Genomic DNA, 14,037 nt, shown 5'->3' with positions numbered 1-14,037 from the left:
TCTTGCCTATCAGAAACAGGTGACAAAAAAGACTTCCACACCCAAGAGCCCCGCAAGGTCCTTCTGGGTTTCAAGCTCACTCTCAGTAAATTTGAAACACCACTCCAGCTTTCACAGGAAGAAAAAAATTAATTGCTGGCAACTTTGGTACGAAAATGATGAATTTTATAACTTTCCATAAAGATATACAAACATTAACTGTTTCTCTGGACAAAAGTAAGGCACTCACTATCTTACTAACTCAGGTCTCTATGGTTCTTTATAAACTGTAGTACTGATGTATTAAATAAGTTTTGCTTTAACTCGCAAACGGAGATCTCATGAATATGGGCCTCTCCAGCTGGACAGTCTTTTTCATCAGCGTTGCAGTCAGCAGCATCAGACAGATTACCAGACAGAAAGTGCCTGTGTGGTACTCTCTACCTGTCTGTACTTTCTCCTAACGCCACTTGGCTCAGCTACGTCTGGGTGACTTGCTTTATGTCCACTTAGTATGTACAATGAAAGGTCACGGAAGCTGTCAAAGGACTCTGATCCAGTTGGGTGAGAACATCATTGCACTTCGAGACAGGAAAACAAAACTCAAAATTAGAACATTAAATTACTTCAAAGAGTCTTTATTCTTAATATTCTGGCCTTCAGAACTAGTATAGCGTAAGCAATAATTGCTGAGTTAAATATGTAAAAAGTCTCATTTAGGCATAGAACAGTAAGCTAAAAAAAATAACAAGCAATGTTCAATATATTGTGAATTTGCTACTAGAGAGATGAACTGTTAGGGCAGTTTCAATTTTTCTCCCTCTGATATGACTTAGAAGCAACTGTCCACAACCCAGTTATTCTTAAGCAAGCACTTTGTCTAACATACAGTTTTAATGCATTATTGCATTTATTAATATTTTCTTTGCAAGCCTGTATTTCCTCTAACCAGTCTACCCTTAAGAGAGCCGGTACTGAATGTTATATACTGTGTTGTGTTATCCAAAATTCCAACACCTAGCATTATGCCTATACAGTGCAAGTGACATAAATTCTTGCTGACAAGATTAAACAGATGACTATGAAAAGCTCTTCTAAATAAAAAGACCATATAAAAATGGGCAAAAAATATAGTTGATATATACACCCACACATTAAACATAAACAAATTAAAAGATTCCTATCTACATTCTATATCAGGGAAATGCAAACCAAAAGAACAATGAACTATTTTTCATCCATCAGATGACATTATTTTTTAAATTATATATTTATTTACTTTACTTTGATTTTTCGTTTCACTGGGTGTTTGTTGCTGCAGGTGGGTTTTCTCTAGTTGCAGAGAACAAGGGTTACTCTCTAGCTGTAGTGTGTGGGCTTCTCACTGCAGTGGTTTCTCTTGTGAAACACCAGCTCTGGGTGCACAGGCTTCGGTAGTTGTGAAACGTGGGCTGTGGTTGTGGTTTGCAGGCCCTAGAGCATGCAGGGGTTAGCAGTTGTGGCTTTCAGGCACTAAAGCATGGGCTCAGTAGTTGTGACACATGGGCTTAGTTGCTCCACAGCCCATGGAATATTCCGGGACCAGGGATTGAACCCGTGTCCCCTGCATTGGCGGGCAGATTCCTATCCAGGGAAGTCCCTATTTATTTTAAATAATTATCTAACTACTATGTCTTGACAAGTGGAGACAACCACACTCAAATAGTGTGCTTGATTCAATTTGACAATATTTATCAAAATGTAAAATGTGCTCTTTGATGTAGCAATTCCACTTTGTATAACCCACACAGAAGAAGATGTAATATATGCACAAAAGTAGGAGGTTTAAGAAAGCATAGTTTGTAATTGAAAAAAATGGAGAAGCCATATTTCCATTAATAGAAGAATGGTAAATTAATAATAGTGCATCCATCTTATGAAGCACTGTGAAAAATAAGGTAAACTTATGTCTATCATGTTGAGAGAATTCTGAGTCTCATTAAGAAGAGCAGTTACAAAATAGTAAGAAAAACACTGGGAGAGCGGAATTGTGCCAAAATATGCCCCTATGGCATAAGAAATTTTTTGAATTGGTTATTTATTTTTAAGAAAATAGCAGATATTGAAGAAGCTGTGAAAACCCAATAGAAGTTACCCTTTGGTAAGAAAATTTGCATTTATAAAAGATATCTTCATTTGTTAAGGGTGTTACCCTCTCTGCACCAAGAAGAGGCAAGTGAAAGTGTTAGTCACTCAGTCATGTTTATCTCTTTGCGATTCCATGGATTGTAAGCCACCAGGCTCCTCTGTCCATGAAACTCTCCAGGCAAGAATACTAGAGTGGGTAGCTATTCCCTTCTCCAGGTCATCTTCCTGACCCAGGAATTGAACCCGGGTCTCCTGCATTGCAGGCAGATCCTTTACTGTCTGAGCCACCAAGGAAGCCCCAGGAAGGTGAGGTTGCCTCTAAGTCTCTAAATAGCCACACTCTTGCTTTTACTGTGATTTTCCTGGTAACCTGCCCTAACTGGCCTCCCCTACCACCACCACCCTACGTCTTTCTTCTTTAGTTGGACATGGTATTTAAGGTAGTGGCTTTCAGAGAGTTACTCAGCTTTCCTGGGTATCTCCCACATATTCAGGAGATGTACACATTATTAAACTTGTATATGTTTTTCTCTCAATAGTCTATCATTTTATTACAGGATGGTCTCAGCCAAAAACCTAGATGACTAAAGGGGAAATTTTTTCTCCCCTACAACATAATCCCATTTTATTTATTTTTCTTTTGGGTTTTTGGTGCTCTTTGTTTTGTTTGTATGTCCTCATATATGTGTGAAGTAGACTTTATTGAAGCATGCTTCAGGTTGGGCACAGAGAATGGGGTAACTATACCATATCAATTTGGGGCTAAATATGTTATTTCTCCTCTACTTAACAGTCTTACCAGGGTGTTTTCATGGACTCTTTGCCTCACATGGTGGCCCCCACCATGTGGCCCTCACGCCTTCAAGTAGTTCTTCCATTTTTTTTTAATGTGTCTGCATGTACATATATAGGGCTTCCCAAGTAGCGTTAGTGGTAAAGAACCCGCCTGCCAACACAGGAGACATATGAGACATGAGTTCAATCCCTGGATTGGGAAGATCCCCTGGAGGAGGGCATGGCAACCCACTCCAGTATTCATGCCTGGAAAATCCCAGGGACAGAGGAGCCTGGCAGGCTGGCATCCATAGGGTCACAATGAGTCAGACACGACTAAAGCAACTTAGCATGCATGCATGTACATACATATAATTGTGAAATGCATAGGGGGGAAGTAGAGAAAATGTACATTTAATTTGATAATGGTTTCTTCTGGCAGAAAAATGGAAGTGATGGTAGAAAGAGTTTGTCATCTTTTATTCTTCATTTTTTCAAACATCTGTATGATCTGAATCTAAAAGAAGACCATATCCATATAATACTTGAGTAACAATAGAAAAGAAGGGAGCAAGATGGAGTATGAGTGATTTTTTTAAACTTTCTTTTATACATCATCCTGAATTGTTCAAATAATTCTTCTCAACGTATTGGAAAGATTCAGTTTCCCTACATAGGTCCTTCATATCAATCCAGCACCATAGATTCATCATCCATTCAATGAATATTTGCTGAGGGTATGTTGTAAACTAAACTCCACACTAAAATTTCTTTCTTTGTGTCTTTCTTAGTTTTCCAAGAAATAAATGGGCCCTGTTTTTGTTAATTTATCCATTCATTCAGCCTTTATTAACTGAGAATTCCCAGTCACTGTTAGAAGCCAGACATAGTATAACCTCACTGCCCTTTAATGTAATGAACAAACAAGGCAGACAACAATAAGCCAATTTATAGGACGAAAGAAGAAAGGGAGGGAAGGACACAGGAAAGGTAGGAGGAAAGAGAGAATTACAAACTATGATAAGTGCCATAAGAAAAATAATAATACAGGGTGTTGTAAGTGCCTTTAAGATGTTCTTAAATCTCCGAGGGGAAAACTTTTCTAAGGAAGTGACTAAATGGAAATCTAAAATTTGTACTGTATTGCTGGAAGACTGGTATTGGAGGACTGGTGTTATTCAACTAAATCACACTAACTCAAATTCATACATATAAGGAACCATGCACAGCAAGGACTACTTGTATATATGACCCACCTCTACTGTCTTGGGAAATTGAGTCTTACTACTTTCATCCTCATATTAAAAAGCAGAGACATCACTTTGCCGACAAAGGTCCGTCTAGTCAAGGCTATGGTTTTCCCAGTAGTCATGTATGGATGTGAGAGTTGAACTATAAAGAAAGCTGAGCACCGAAGAATTGATGCGTTTGAACTGTGGTGTTGGAGAAGACTCTTGAGAGTCCCTTGACTGCAAAGAGATCCAACCAGTCCATCCTAAAGGAGATCAGTCCTGGGTGTTCATTGGAAGGACTGATGTTCAAGCTGAAACTCCAATACTTTGGCCACCTGATGCAAAGAACTAACACCTTGGAAAAGACCCTGATGCTGGGAAAGATTGAAGGCAGGAGGAGAAGGGGACAACAGAGGATGAGATGGTTGGATGCCATCATCGACTCAATGGACATGAGTTTGGGTGGGCTCCTGGAGTTGGTGTTGGACAGGGAGGCCTGGCGTGCTGCAGTTCTTAGGGTCGTAAAGAGTCAGACACGACTGAGCGACTGAACTGAACTGAACTGAACCTTTCTCCTTAGTGTACTCGCTTTCTGCATGTTTGAGAAACAGCATTTCATAATGGGTAGAAATATGAAAGTGTGGGGATAGAAATGAAGATTGAAAGGTCTAGAGTTGGCAGAAGGAAAAGCAGAGGATAAGAGAGAAATTTGGAAGAAGGGATAAAGGCAAGACTAGAGCTAGGAGACTAAATAGGTGGCTAATAGCCAAATAAAAGAAAGTTGTTAGCTAGGAGTGGAGACATACAAAAGTAGATAGACCTTGAGAGACATTTGGTAAGTAAAATGGAGAGGCTCTGATGAGGAATTATGAGGGAAAGGGAGCATCAGGGATGAAGCCTAAGTTCCAAGGCTTGCATAAGCGAATAGACAGGGGTGACTTTCCCTGAGCCAAGGGGCACAGGAATAAGAGAATTAGGTGTAGATAACAGTCAGTAGGGTTCTTGGGGTCAACCTTCATCATATCGAGATTCAATGGTCTTTAAAACAGCCAACTAGAAATGCTGAATAAGAGTTCAGGAGAACAATCTAGGCTGGATGCAAGTGTGGGAATAACTGACATATATTAGTAGCATGGGTGATGATAAGTAGGACAGACAGGTGCTGAAAAGAAACAGAAATGAGTGGTGGTTAATGGCAAAAATTACTCAATTTGACAGGAACAGATCTGATAACCATAAAGTCCACTGAGATAAGGCCCAACTGCCCTCTAGTGGAATCCAAGCCATTTTAACAGTCTGCACAAAGAAATATATTGAGCTGATTTTCAAATGACTGTGAACAGAAACTGTGTAGGCTTTCTGTGGAGGACAAAGAACCCTAAGGCAAGCCACCTGCCTCCCTCCAAAAGGCTCTGGATAAAATGAGGTTTCTTAGAAAAAGATTCAGAGACTTATAAAACAAACTTACGGTTGCCATGAAGAAGGGACAGGGAGTTTGGGATGGTCATGTACACACTGCTATATTTAAAATCAATAAGCAACAAGGACCTACTGTATAACACATGGAACTCTGCTCAGTGTTATATGGCAGCTTGGATGGGAGTAGGGTTTGGGGGAGAATGGATATCTGTGTGTGTATGACTGAGTTCCTTTGCTGTTCACCTGAAACTATCACAACACCGTTAATCAGTTAGACCCCAGTACAAAATTAAAAGTTAAAAAGAAAAAAAATACACAAAATGATCTGTCTTCTTAAAAAAATCAAAAAATAGAATAATTGTATTTTTGAAATATCAGTCTACAATTATTTTTCCATTAACTCAAATAACCAAAATTTTCTAAAAAACAAAATTTTTTTTCCCCCCTCAACTCTTTTGATGGCAAACTCGACTTAATCTGAAAACTCATTTGGTGGCAAAAATCTGACCTAAATTTCCACGAGGCTATTTAGAGTCTTGATTTGTCCCTCTTGGTATACATATCGTGCATTTCATTGTAAAACTTGATTGACTATGTATGTTGGTCCAGACCCTGGTGAGAGTGTTCCATAACATAGTAAACGCACCTCACTGTCTTTCAAAAATGTGAGGTATAAAGTCTGAAATCTCTAAAAACTCAAATCTAAAAATTCCAAGTTTCAAGTGGTCCTGAGGTTTCTAGCTGAAGGATCAGACAGATTGCCAATGGTAGAAAATGTCCTAACATTTCAAATTTTAATCACAGAAAAGTTCAAAGGAGGAAAAACACCACTGAGTCATTTACACAGAGACATATGTAAACTCTAGTTACCGAAGATTCAACATGAGTGCAGTAAGGAATCTTAACAAAAGGCATAAGCAAACACGCAAATTTGACTTTTCTGTCAACAAGGTTCATCAAATGAGCTGCCACTGTCCTGATAACGTGTGCATACATGTGTGTATACATGCGTGGGTATATCACACCTATGAATCGAAAGACAGGAATAGCCTGTAGATATCTTCACTCTCCTTAAGCTGCAAGCTAACGTCAAGGGTCTTTGAAGACTCTGCGCAATCTGCAATGCAGTGGACTAAGAAAGACCATACATCCTATATTTTCTTCATATAAATCTTAAAAACTGAGATGCAAATAATCTAGATTAAGATTCTATACAATTGTTTTCCCTTTAAAAATACATAATAAAATTTCCACTAAAACCATGCTTAGTTAAAAAAAAAACACTGTGTACTCTGAAAGGCCCCTACTTACTAACACGGAAAAATATGATAATCTCATTCCTTGTGCTCATCTGCTAGTTCTATGGCACAGGGCCAGAAATAAGACAAGTTAAGACAGAAATATCAAAAATTTTTATTTTATCTTATGTCTAATAAAAATAGATTAAAATGCAACCTCCTCTCTGAGAAAGCAGTATCTTAAATTCATTTAGAATTGGAAAACTTTATGTTTATTCATTTATTCAACATGCATTTATTAAGTAGTTACAAAGCACCAAGCTTTATCCTAGATACAGTGAACAAGGCAAAGTCCTAATTCAGGTATGGTATGAAGATGCCAGAATGTTATTCCTATTTTACAGATAACAGAAATAAGATTGAGAGAGGTCTCAACAACAAAAGTAATATGAAAGCACACACTTGTATATTTCCATCCATTACAAAATGCTCTTTTTCAAACATGCAAAAGCAAGTCCACTGAGGATAAAGGTAGTAAGACTCAATTTCCCGAGAGAGTAGAGGGGGGATCATATATACAAGTAGTCCTCACTTTACACCAGTCTCCCAACAAAACAGAACAGTAAGAGCTGAACTTTCCCACAGACCCTCTGACATAAGTCTCTGTGTACTAACTCATGACCTTCCACCTGCCCCACTGCCCTGCATGTCAGAGGCTAAGGCAGACAACAGAGATAAAGCCTAGAGCACTAGCAAAGGTGAGCTAGGCAGGAAGTCACAGAGCCAGCCAGAACACATACACCCAAGCCCCAAAGTGAGTGGAACAACACAATGACCTTGACGAAGTCAAAGAGGATGACCCCAAAGCCAAACACACCAAAAATCCAAATCTATATAATGTTGAGGTCTTTTCCTAAAATGATAGAGTGGAAGAACTCATTGATGGCTAGTTTATTTACTATGATTTTTCTCCAGCGCTGCCTTAAAATGAACATTCAAAAAGAGTCTTCTACTAAAAAATAGGAAATAATCCCAAGAACAACATACCTTGATTTTAGAGGGATTTTTTTCCCCTGCTGAGCACCTCAGAGCACTTTGTGGGGGTACCAGATTTCCAATCAGCAGTAGCTAAGTAAGAGGTGTTTCCATAGCCTCTTGGAATTCCCTAAAGAAATACAAAGGCAAAGAAGGGGTCACTGAAGGCCACAGACATATTGTCTAAAGTCTGTATTCATGCATATTTTATAGACAGGTAAGGTAAAAGCTAGAGATGTTTCAGTTCTGTAAGCTTTTGGCTCCCAAGTGAGTGAGACTAGCCAAAAATGCAGGTAAACAAAATACCAGCTGAAAACTCCTCTGCAAGAATGCTTTGGAATATCACACCTGGATTTTGGCTCCAAGCCACCACAAACAGAGTATGTGGGCTTACTGGCATTGGAACAAGAATATCCATGGGAGAAACCAGGGGAGTAGATGGCTTAGGGGGCCTGATAATGGGTATGTTTTGCCTCTTATCTACTGGCTCAGATTCAGTCCAGGTGGAGAGTGACTAAAAATGGCTGTCTTATTGTGGCCTCTGGGCTTAGACGTTTCCACTCAGGTCCTGGTAAACAGGGATCCACCTCCCTCAAACAAAAGGCTAAAAAGAAAAACTTGGAACAAATATTTAAAAGATCTGCCAAGAACTCAATGGGCCACAATGAAGAAATAAATCAATAATAATAATAAGAGAAGAAAAGAGAAAGGGAAAATGTAGGAGAAAAGCCTCTTCACCTTAATAAGAGGTCAGAAACTAACTGTTCTTGCGGTAAGCCATGCAGGGTCTTGAAGAAGGGGTCCTGTAAAAAAGGAGTCAGTTAAGTCATGAGTTCAGTTACTAGATTACAGTGAGCAATGTCTCAGCCTCAAGCAACTCTCAGGCGGAAGGAGATGAGACAGCTAGATTTAACTGAACACTAAACTAACACATGATGTTTGAAGACACTTCATCATCTTACCCATAAACTTGTCTTTCATTGCCAACTTCCTGAGCTTCAGCCATCCTCAAGGTTTCTCAATCGTAACACTATTACCACTTTGAGCTGGCTGTTCTATGCCTTATCGATGAGCATATCTGTCCTCGTCCTACTAGACAGAAGTAGAAGCCGCACTGACCTCACAATTATGACAACCCAAAATGTCTCCAGACATTGTAAAATGTCCCTGGGGGCAAAATTGTCCTCAATAAAGAACCACTGCTCTCAGATAAGGGGCCTAATGAGGCACTAAAAAGCATGATAAGCTGTGGAGCCAGATGACCTAGGTGTGGCTGAACCTCATTTCCTATCTGTGCAGCATCAGACAAGTTATTGACCACTCTGAGCCTCAGTACCCTTGCGGGCACCACTGCTACCCTGCTGGGATACTGGGAAAATTAAACGATAATAGAGTCTGACACATGGTGGGTATTCAATTTTCATTTTCTTCCCTCCTGCTCTCTAAGATCCTCTAAAGGTATAGACACCTTCCATTAGTATTTTAACCTCTCACCCATTCCTGTACTCCAACAAATTCCCTAATTCTTTCTCTGGTTTGCTCATGTGTGAGATTAAAAGACTTGGGAAGCATACCTTAGCTTTGCACTTACTAGCTAGGTGAACTTGGACAAGTAATTTAATCTCTTGAGAACTAAAATGTGAAAGTCGCTCAGTTGTGGCCAACTCTTCTGTGACCCCACAGGCTGTAGCCCACCAGGCTCCTCTGTCCATGGGATTCTCCAGGCAAGAATACTGGAGTGGGTAGCCATTCCCTCCTCCAGGGGATTCTCAACCAAGGGATACAACCCAGGCAGATTCTTTACCATCTGAGCCACCAGGGAAGCCCCAGTGAATCTTCAGGATTCTCCGGTAGTACACCAGTATCACTGTCTTGATATATACAAAACTGCATGAGGTTCTTATTGTCCTTCTAAAAATCCTGTTCTGGCCCACTATTACTTTGTAAGCATGGAAAATATGGATTGCAGGCTCCCTTTACTCAACCAAGTACATGTCTTATTAAATTGACGCTCAGACATGTATATGCATTAAGATATGTTGTGAAGATTTTCCAAACAAAACACAGAGACTCAAGACACCACCAAAGAGTATTTTATTTATAGTCCAGTATCCCCTGGAGTAGGATATGGCAACCCACTGTAGTATTCTTGCCTGGCAAACTCCCTGGACAGAAAAGCCTGGCAGACTACAGTCCATGGGGTCACAGAGTCAAACACGACTGAGCAACTGAGCACACAGTTGGGACTCAACTCAACACACAGATGGGACTCAAGCAGCTATCACTTTTTATAAACTTCTCTGGTGACACTGATAATGTGAGCAGGATTAAGACTACAGTCCTTGACTCACACTCTCCAATCTAGTTAAGTGCACCTGCTCACCATCCCTAATTCATGACTAATTCCCTCCTACCTCCAAGCTTTGCACAATTACTGCCCCTACCTGAATTGCTTCCCCAACTTTCCTCAGCCAGTCCTTGGCTTTTCCTTCTTTAAAGATTAACTTCCTTTAGGAACCTTTCCCAGTTCCTCTAGGACTAGGACTTGCTCACCCATGAAAATTCTTCATACATTCATGATATATGATGTTTAGAAAATGAAATTTGTTTTCAAACAAAAGTGAGCATTATAGAGCACTGCCCTTCAGAGAAGTTCTGGAACAACTTCTATGAAGAGCATCACTAATCAGAACATTCGTTTGAATTCTTGTTTGATGGCTATCAGTTAATGAGCCACACAAGAAAGACCACGTTGTTAGAGTTACAAAAAAACAGTTTTCGTCTTTATCAACACACCCTACTCACCAGACTTGGCTCTAAATATCTTTCAGAGATTTCTAAATATTAAATTCACCATGCAAAGGATGATTTATTATGCTGGATAGTATTTTTCAGTTGTACTACAAGATCTGAAGACAATTTTTTAAATGTTTCCAACAACAGCAGCATTGTTGGAATGAGTGTCATCTTCCCAGTTGATTACTTGGATAGAAACACTTTCATTTGAATAAATAAATTATGATATGCTTGTTTTGAAATAAGTTGTCACCATCAATCAAAACATCTTATTACTCCAAGTTTAATTACTATTATTAGCTTGAAAGCTGTTTGATTAGAGTGGTGGTTCTCACAAGGGGACATTTGGCAATGTCTGAAACAGTTCTGATTGTCACAACTGAAGGAGACATGCAACTGCTCAATAGCACTACAGTTGAAAACATCGGATTAGATGTCTCTACAGCTCTGCAGCATGTTTTTCTGTATATTGGGGTCTGCCTGGTCCCTCTTTAGAAGAAATCTCTTCCTCATCATACCTCTCAGGGCAGAGCTGAGTAGATGAAGGCAAAAAGGAAATACTACGTGACTGGCTAACAATTTGTTTCTAGTAATTAGAAATCCCCATTAATAAGGAGTCATTATCCCAAGAAGGTGTAACAGACAACAGCATAATGTGATTGGGAGTGTGGACTTTTGAGGTTAACTTGCCTAGATACAAATCTCAGCTCTGTCATTTACTAAATGTGTGACTTGGGAATTTATTTAACTTCCCTATGTCTAAATTTCCTCATCTATAAAATGGGAATAATGCTGTTTCTTATCTCATTGTTTTTGTAAGATAAAGTAAACTATAAAGTGTTTAGTGCCTGGCAAGAAGTGCTCAATAACTGTTATTATTATTGTTAGTAATCATTATTACCATCAATCATTTTAAATAAATATCACTGCAAAGATTAAAGTGCTAGACATTTGCATAGAGTGCAAACCCAAGTAAGCTCAAATTCATGATTGGAATTGACAGGGCGCGAGCGCAGTGGCTCTCAACCTTGGCTGGATATTAGGATCACCCAGGGAGGTTTAACAAAACCCCAAAGCCCAGGACACATTGCAGACCAATTCAACCAGAATTCTTGGAAATGGGACCCAAGTATCAATATTTTTTAAGGCTCTCCACATGAGCCCAATATGTAGTTAAGGACCACGGCATTAAAGTTTTTATTAGCAAAATACTCTGTCTCTCAGTGGGATGATACAAAGAAGGCATAATAAGAAAAAAGACAAAGGTATATGAAAGAAGTAAGATGTGGGGAATAATCTTTGCGTTAATAAATACATTCAGAATAACAGAGATTCAGAGATAAATATACAGCAGTTCCTAACCTTTGAAGAATTTACAATCCCTTTACCAATAAAATATATAAGGTGCTATGAGAATGGGAGGAAAAAAGCACTGAAATGTAGCTATATGGGAAGGTAACTGTAAAGCACTTTCTATAGATTTGAGAGACAAAAGAGAAGCTGTATAGAAAGTTGGGGAGGTAAGAACACCCAAGATAGTTGGGTAACAACATTTTCAAAATTTAAAAGAAGTCATACTGATAGTTCAACAAGGAGTTCTGAATAACCAAGGAAAAGTTATTTGTTGTTGATATTTTTTAAAAGGTTAATTTCACAGAGATGAAATATCTTACTGCCTTATCCCATAAAGTACAGCAAATCAAATGTACTATCTTAAAAACTGGTCTACTTTCCTGGGCCCATGTTTCATAATATTGTGCCAGTTATATTTGGGACAACAACCCTCAAAGAAAATCATATCCACCAATTTAAAAGCACACTTGTAAATGACTCACACTCAAGTAAACCCAATAATAAAAAGGAATGGATACTTTCTATTCTTACTCCAAGAGTCAAATATATATATACATATTTTATATATATATATATATACACACACACACACACACACATTTTTTTTATATATCCAAAAGACTAACATTCAGGACCAAAGCAACTTTTATGAGCAATGACACTAAAAAGCCCTACTAACAGAAACTCATATCCTGAAAAGAAGAGGGGTTTCTTTACCTTTAATTTTGGGCTCAACTATAACTTAAAAGCATGTGCAATCTTCACTTGTAATTACTAAAACAAGTGGTTCTATATGCTAGAAGTTTTCAGTTTGTACATTTGCCTCTCCAAAGACCTATTAGACAGATCAAAACCCAACTGTGGGAGCAAAACTACCCCCATTCACTGGAACCAAGCACAAGCCTTGATGTCTTGTGTTACTTTTCTATGTGCACCCCATTAAGGACCTATGAAACATTGCAAGACCACCGTGCAGGGTGGGGAGAGTTGAGTTATGACAGCTGTGGTCTCAACACAGGAATCGCAGCACACTGTGAAACCCTCCATAGCTCTGGATCACTATCAGAGTAACACCTGTGCAAAACAGGTTTTTTCTGATCCCCTAGAAAGCCCTCTATTTTATGCAGGCCCAAACTATGTTTGTTGTTCTTAAGCCAGTTCTCTGCCTTGGAATTTAGACAATCATTCAACTGCTCGTTTCATCCCTCTAAAGCAATCCAGAGTTCATGGGAGATACATCAATGAGTCAGTTCATTCCTGCCTCACCCAGTTCTTCTCTATGTGACTCCCTGGGCAAGATCACTTTTTATAAGGATGAAAAAGAATATCCTTTGTCTATGATACATAAAGGCTTTTCATGAAGTCAAATCTTCCACAGTGTTGATGGCATGGAGGAAGTCTGGGGGAAGGACATGACTCCTCCACTCTGTAGGACCTACTCCACAAGTGAAAGAGGTGAACTGTATGCCCCCCAGGAAATGACTACCAAAAACTGAGGCAATCACTTACCCTAGAAATTTCTGCAGTCTCTGCTTAAAAAGAGTCAGAAGAATGTCATTCTTGGACATTACTAAAAATGTGATTAAGACAGCTCTTCAGAGATCCACAACAGACAGGAAATGTCAGAATCAAATTTTCAGGCTCAATTATTCATCTCATAAATAAATTTTGAAGATGGCCTTGTCTTATGAAAGTTGAGAAGTACAGTGTTTAGCAATTATGCAAACCCTGAAGACTTGGCTCCCTGAAATCATTTCTGTTGGTCTTGGAATGCTCTCTGGATCCAAGTAGCTGACAAAGTTTCTTCTTCTTATTATTATTAATAACACAAGGCTTTAAGAAAGGTATGAGCTCTTTGAGCAAGTAAAGAGACTCTGGCTTAATTCCATTTTTCCAGTCTTATTATCAACGAATGGTTACTGATTTTCTACTTATTCTTTGCTCTTATGTCTTAGTAATAATAATTCATTATTCAATTCAGGATGAATTCAAAGTCAAGATGTTGGGCTTTTTAGTCTTACAGCAATATTTGCACAAACGGAAATCAGTTAAAATCTCAGTAGGTAATAACTGTAAGAATTGTT

Source organism: Bison bison, unplaced genomic scaffold (genome assembly GCF_000754665.1).
Source record: "Bison bison bison isolate TAMUID 2011002044 unplaced genomic scaffold, Bison_UMD1.0 scf7180017864378, whole genome shotgun sequence".
NCBI lineage: Eukaryota > Metazoa > Chordata > Mammalia > Artiodactyla > Bovidae > Bison > Bison bison.
Note: the sequence above shows the minus strand (reverse complement) of the source record.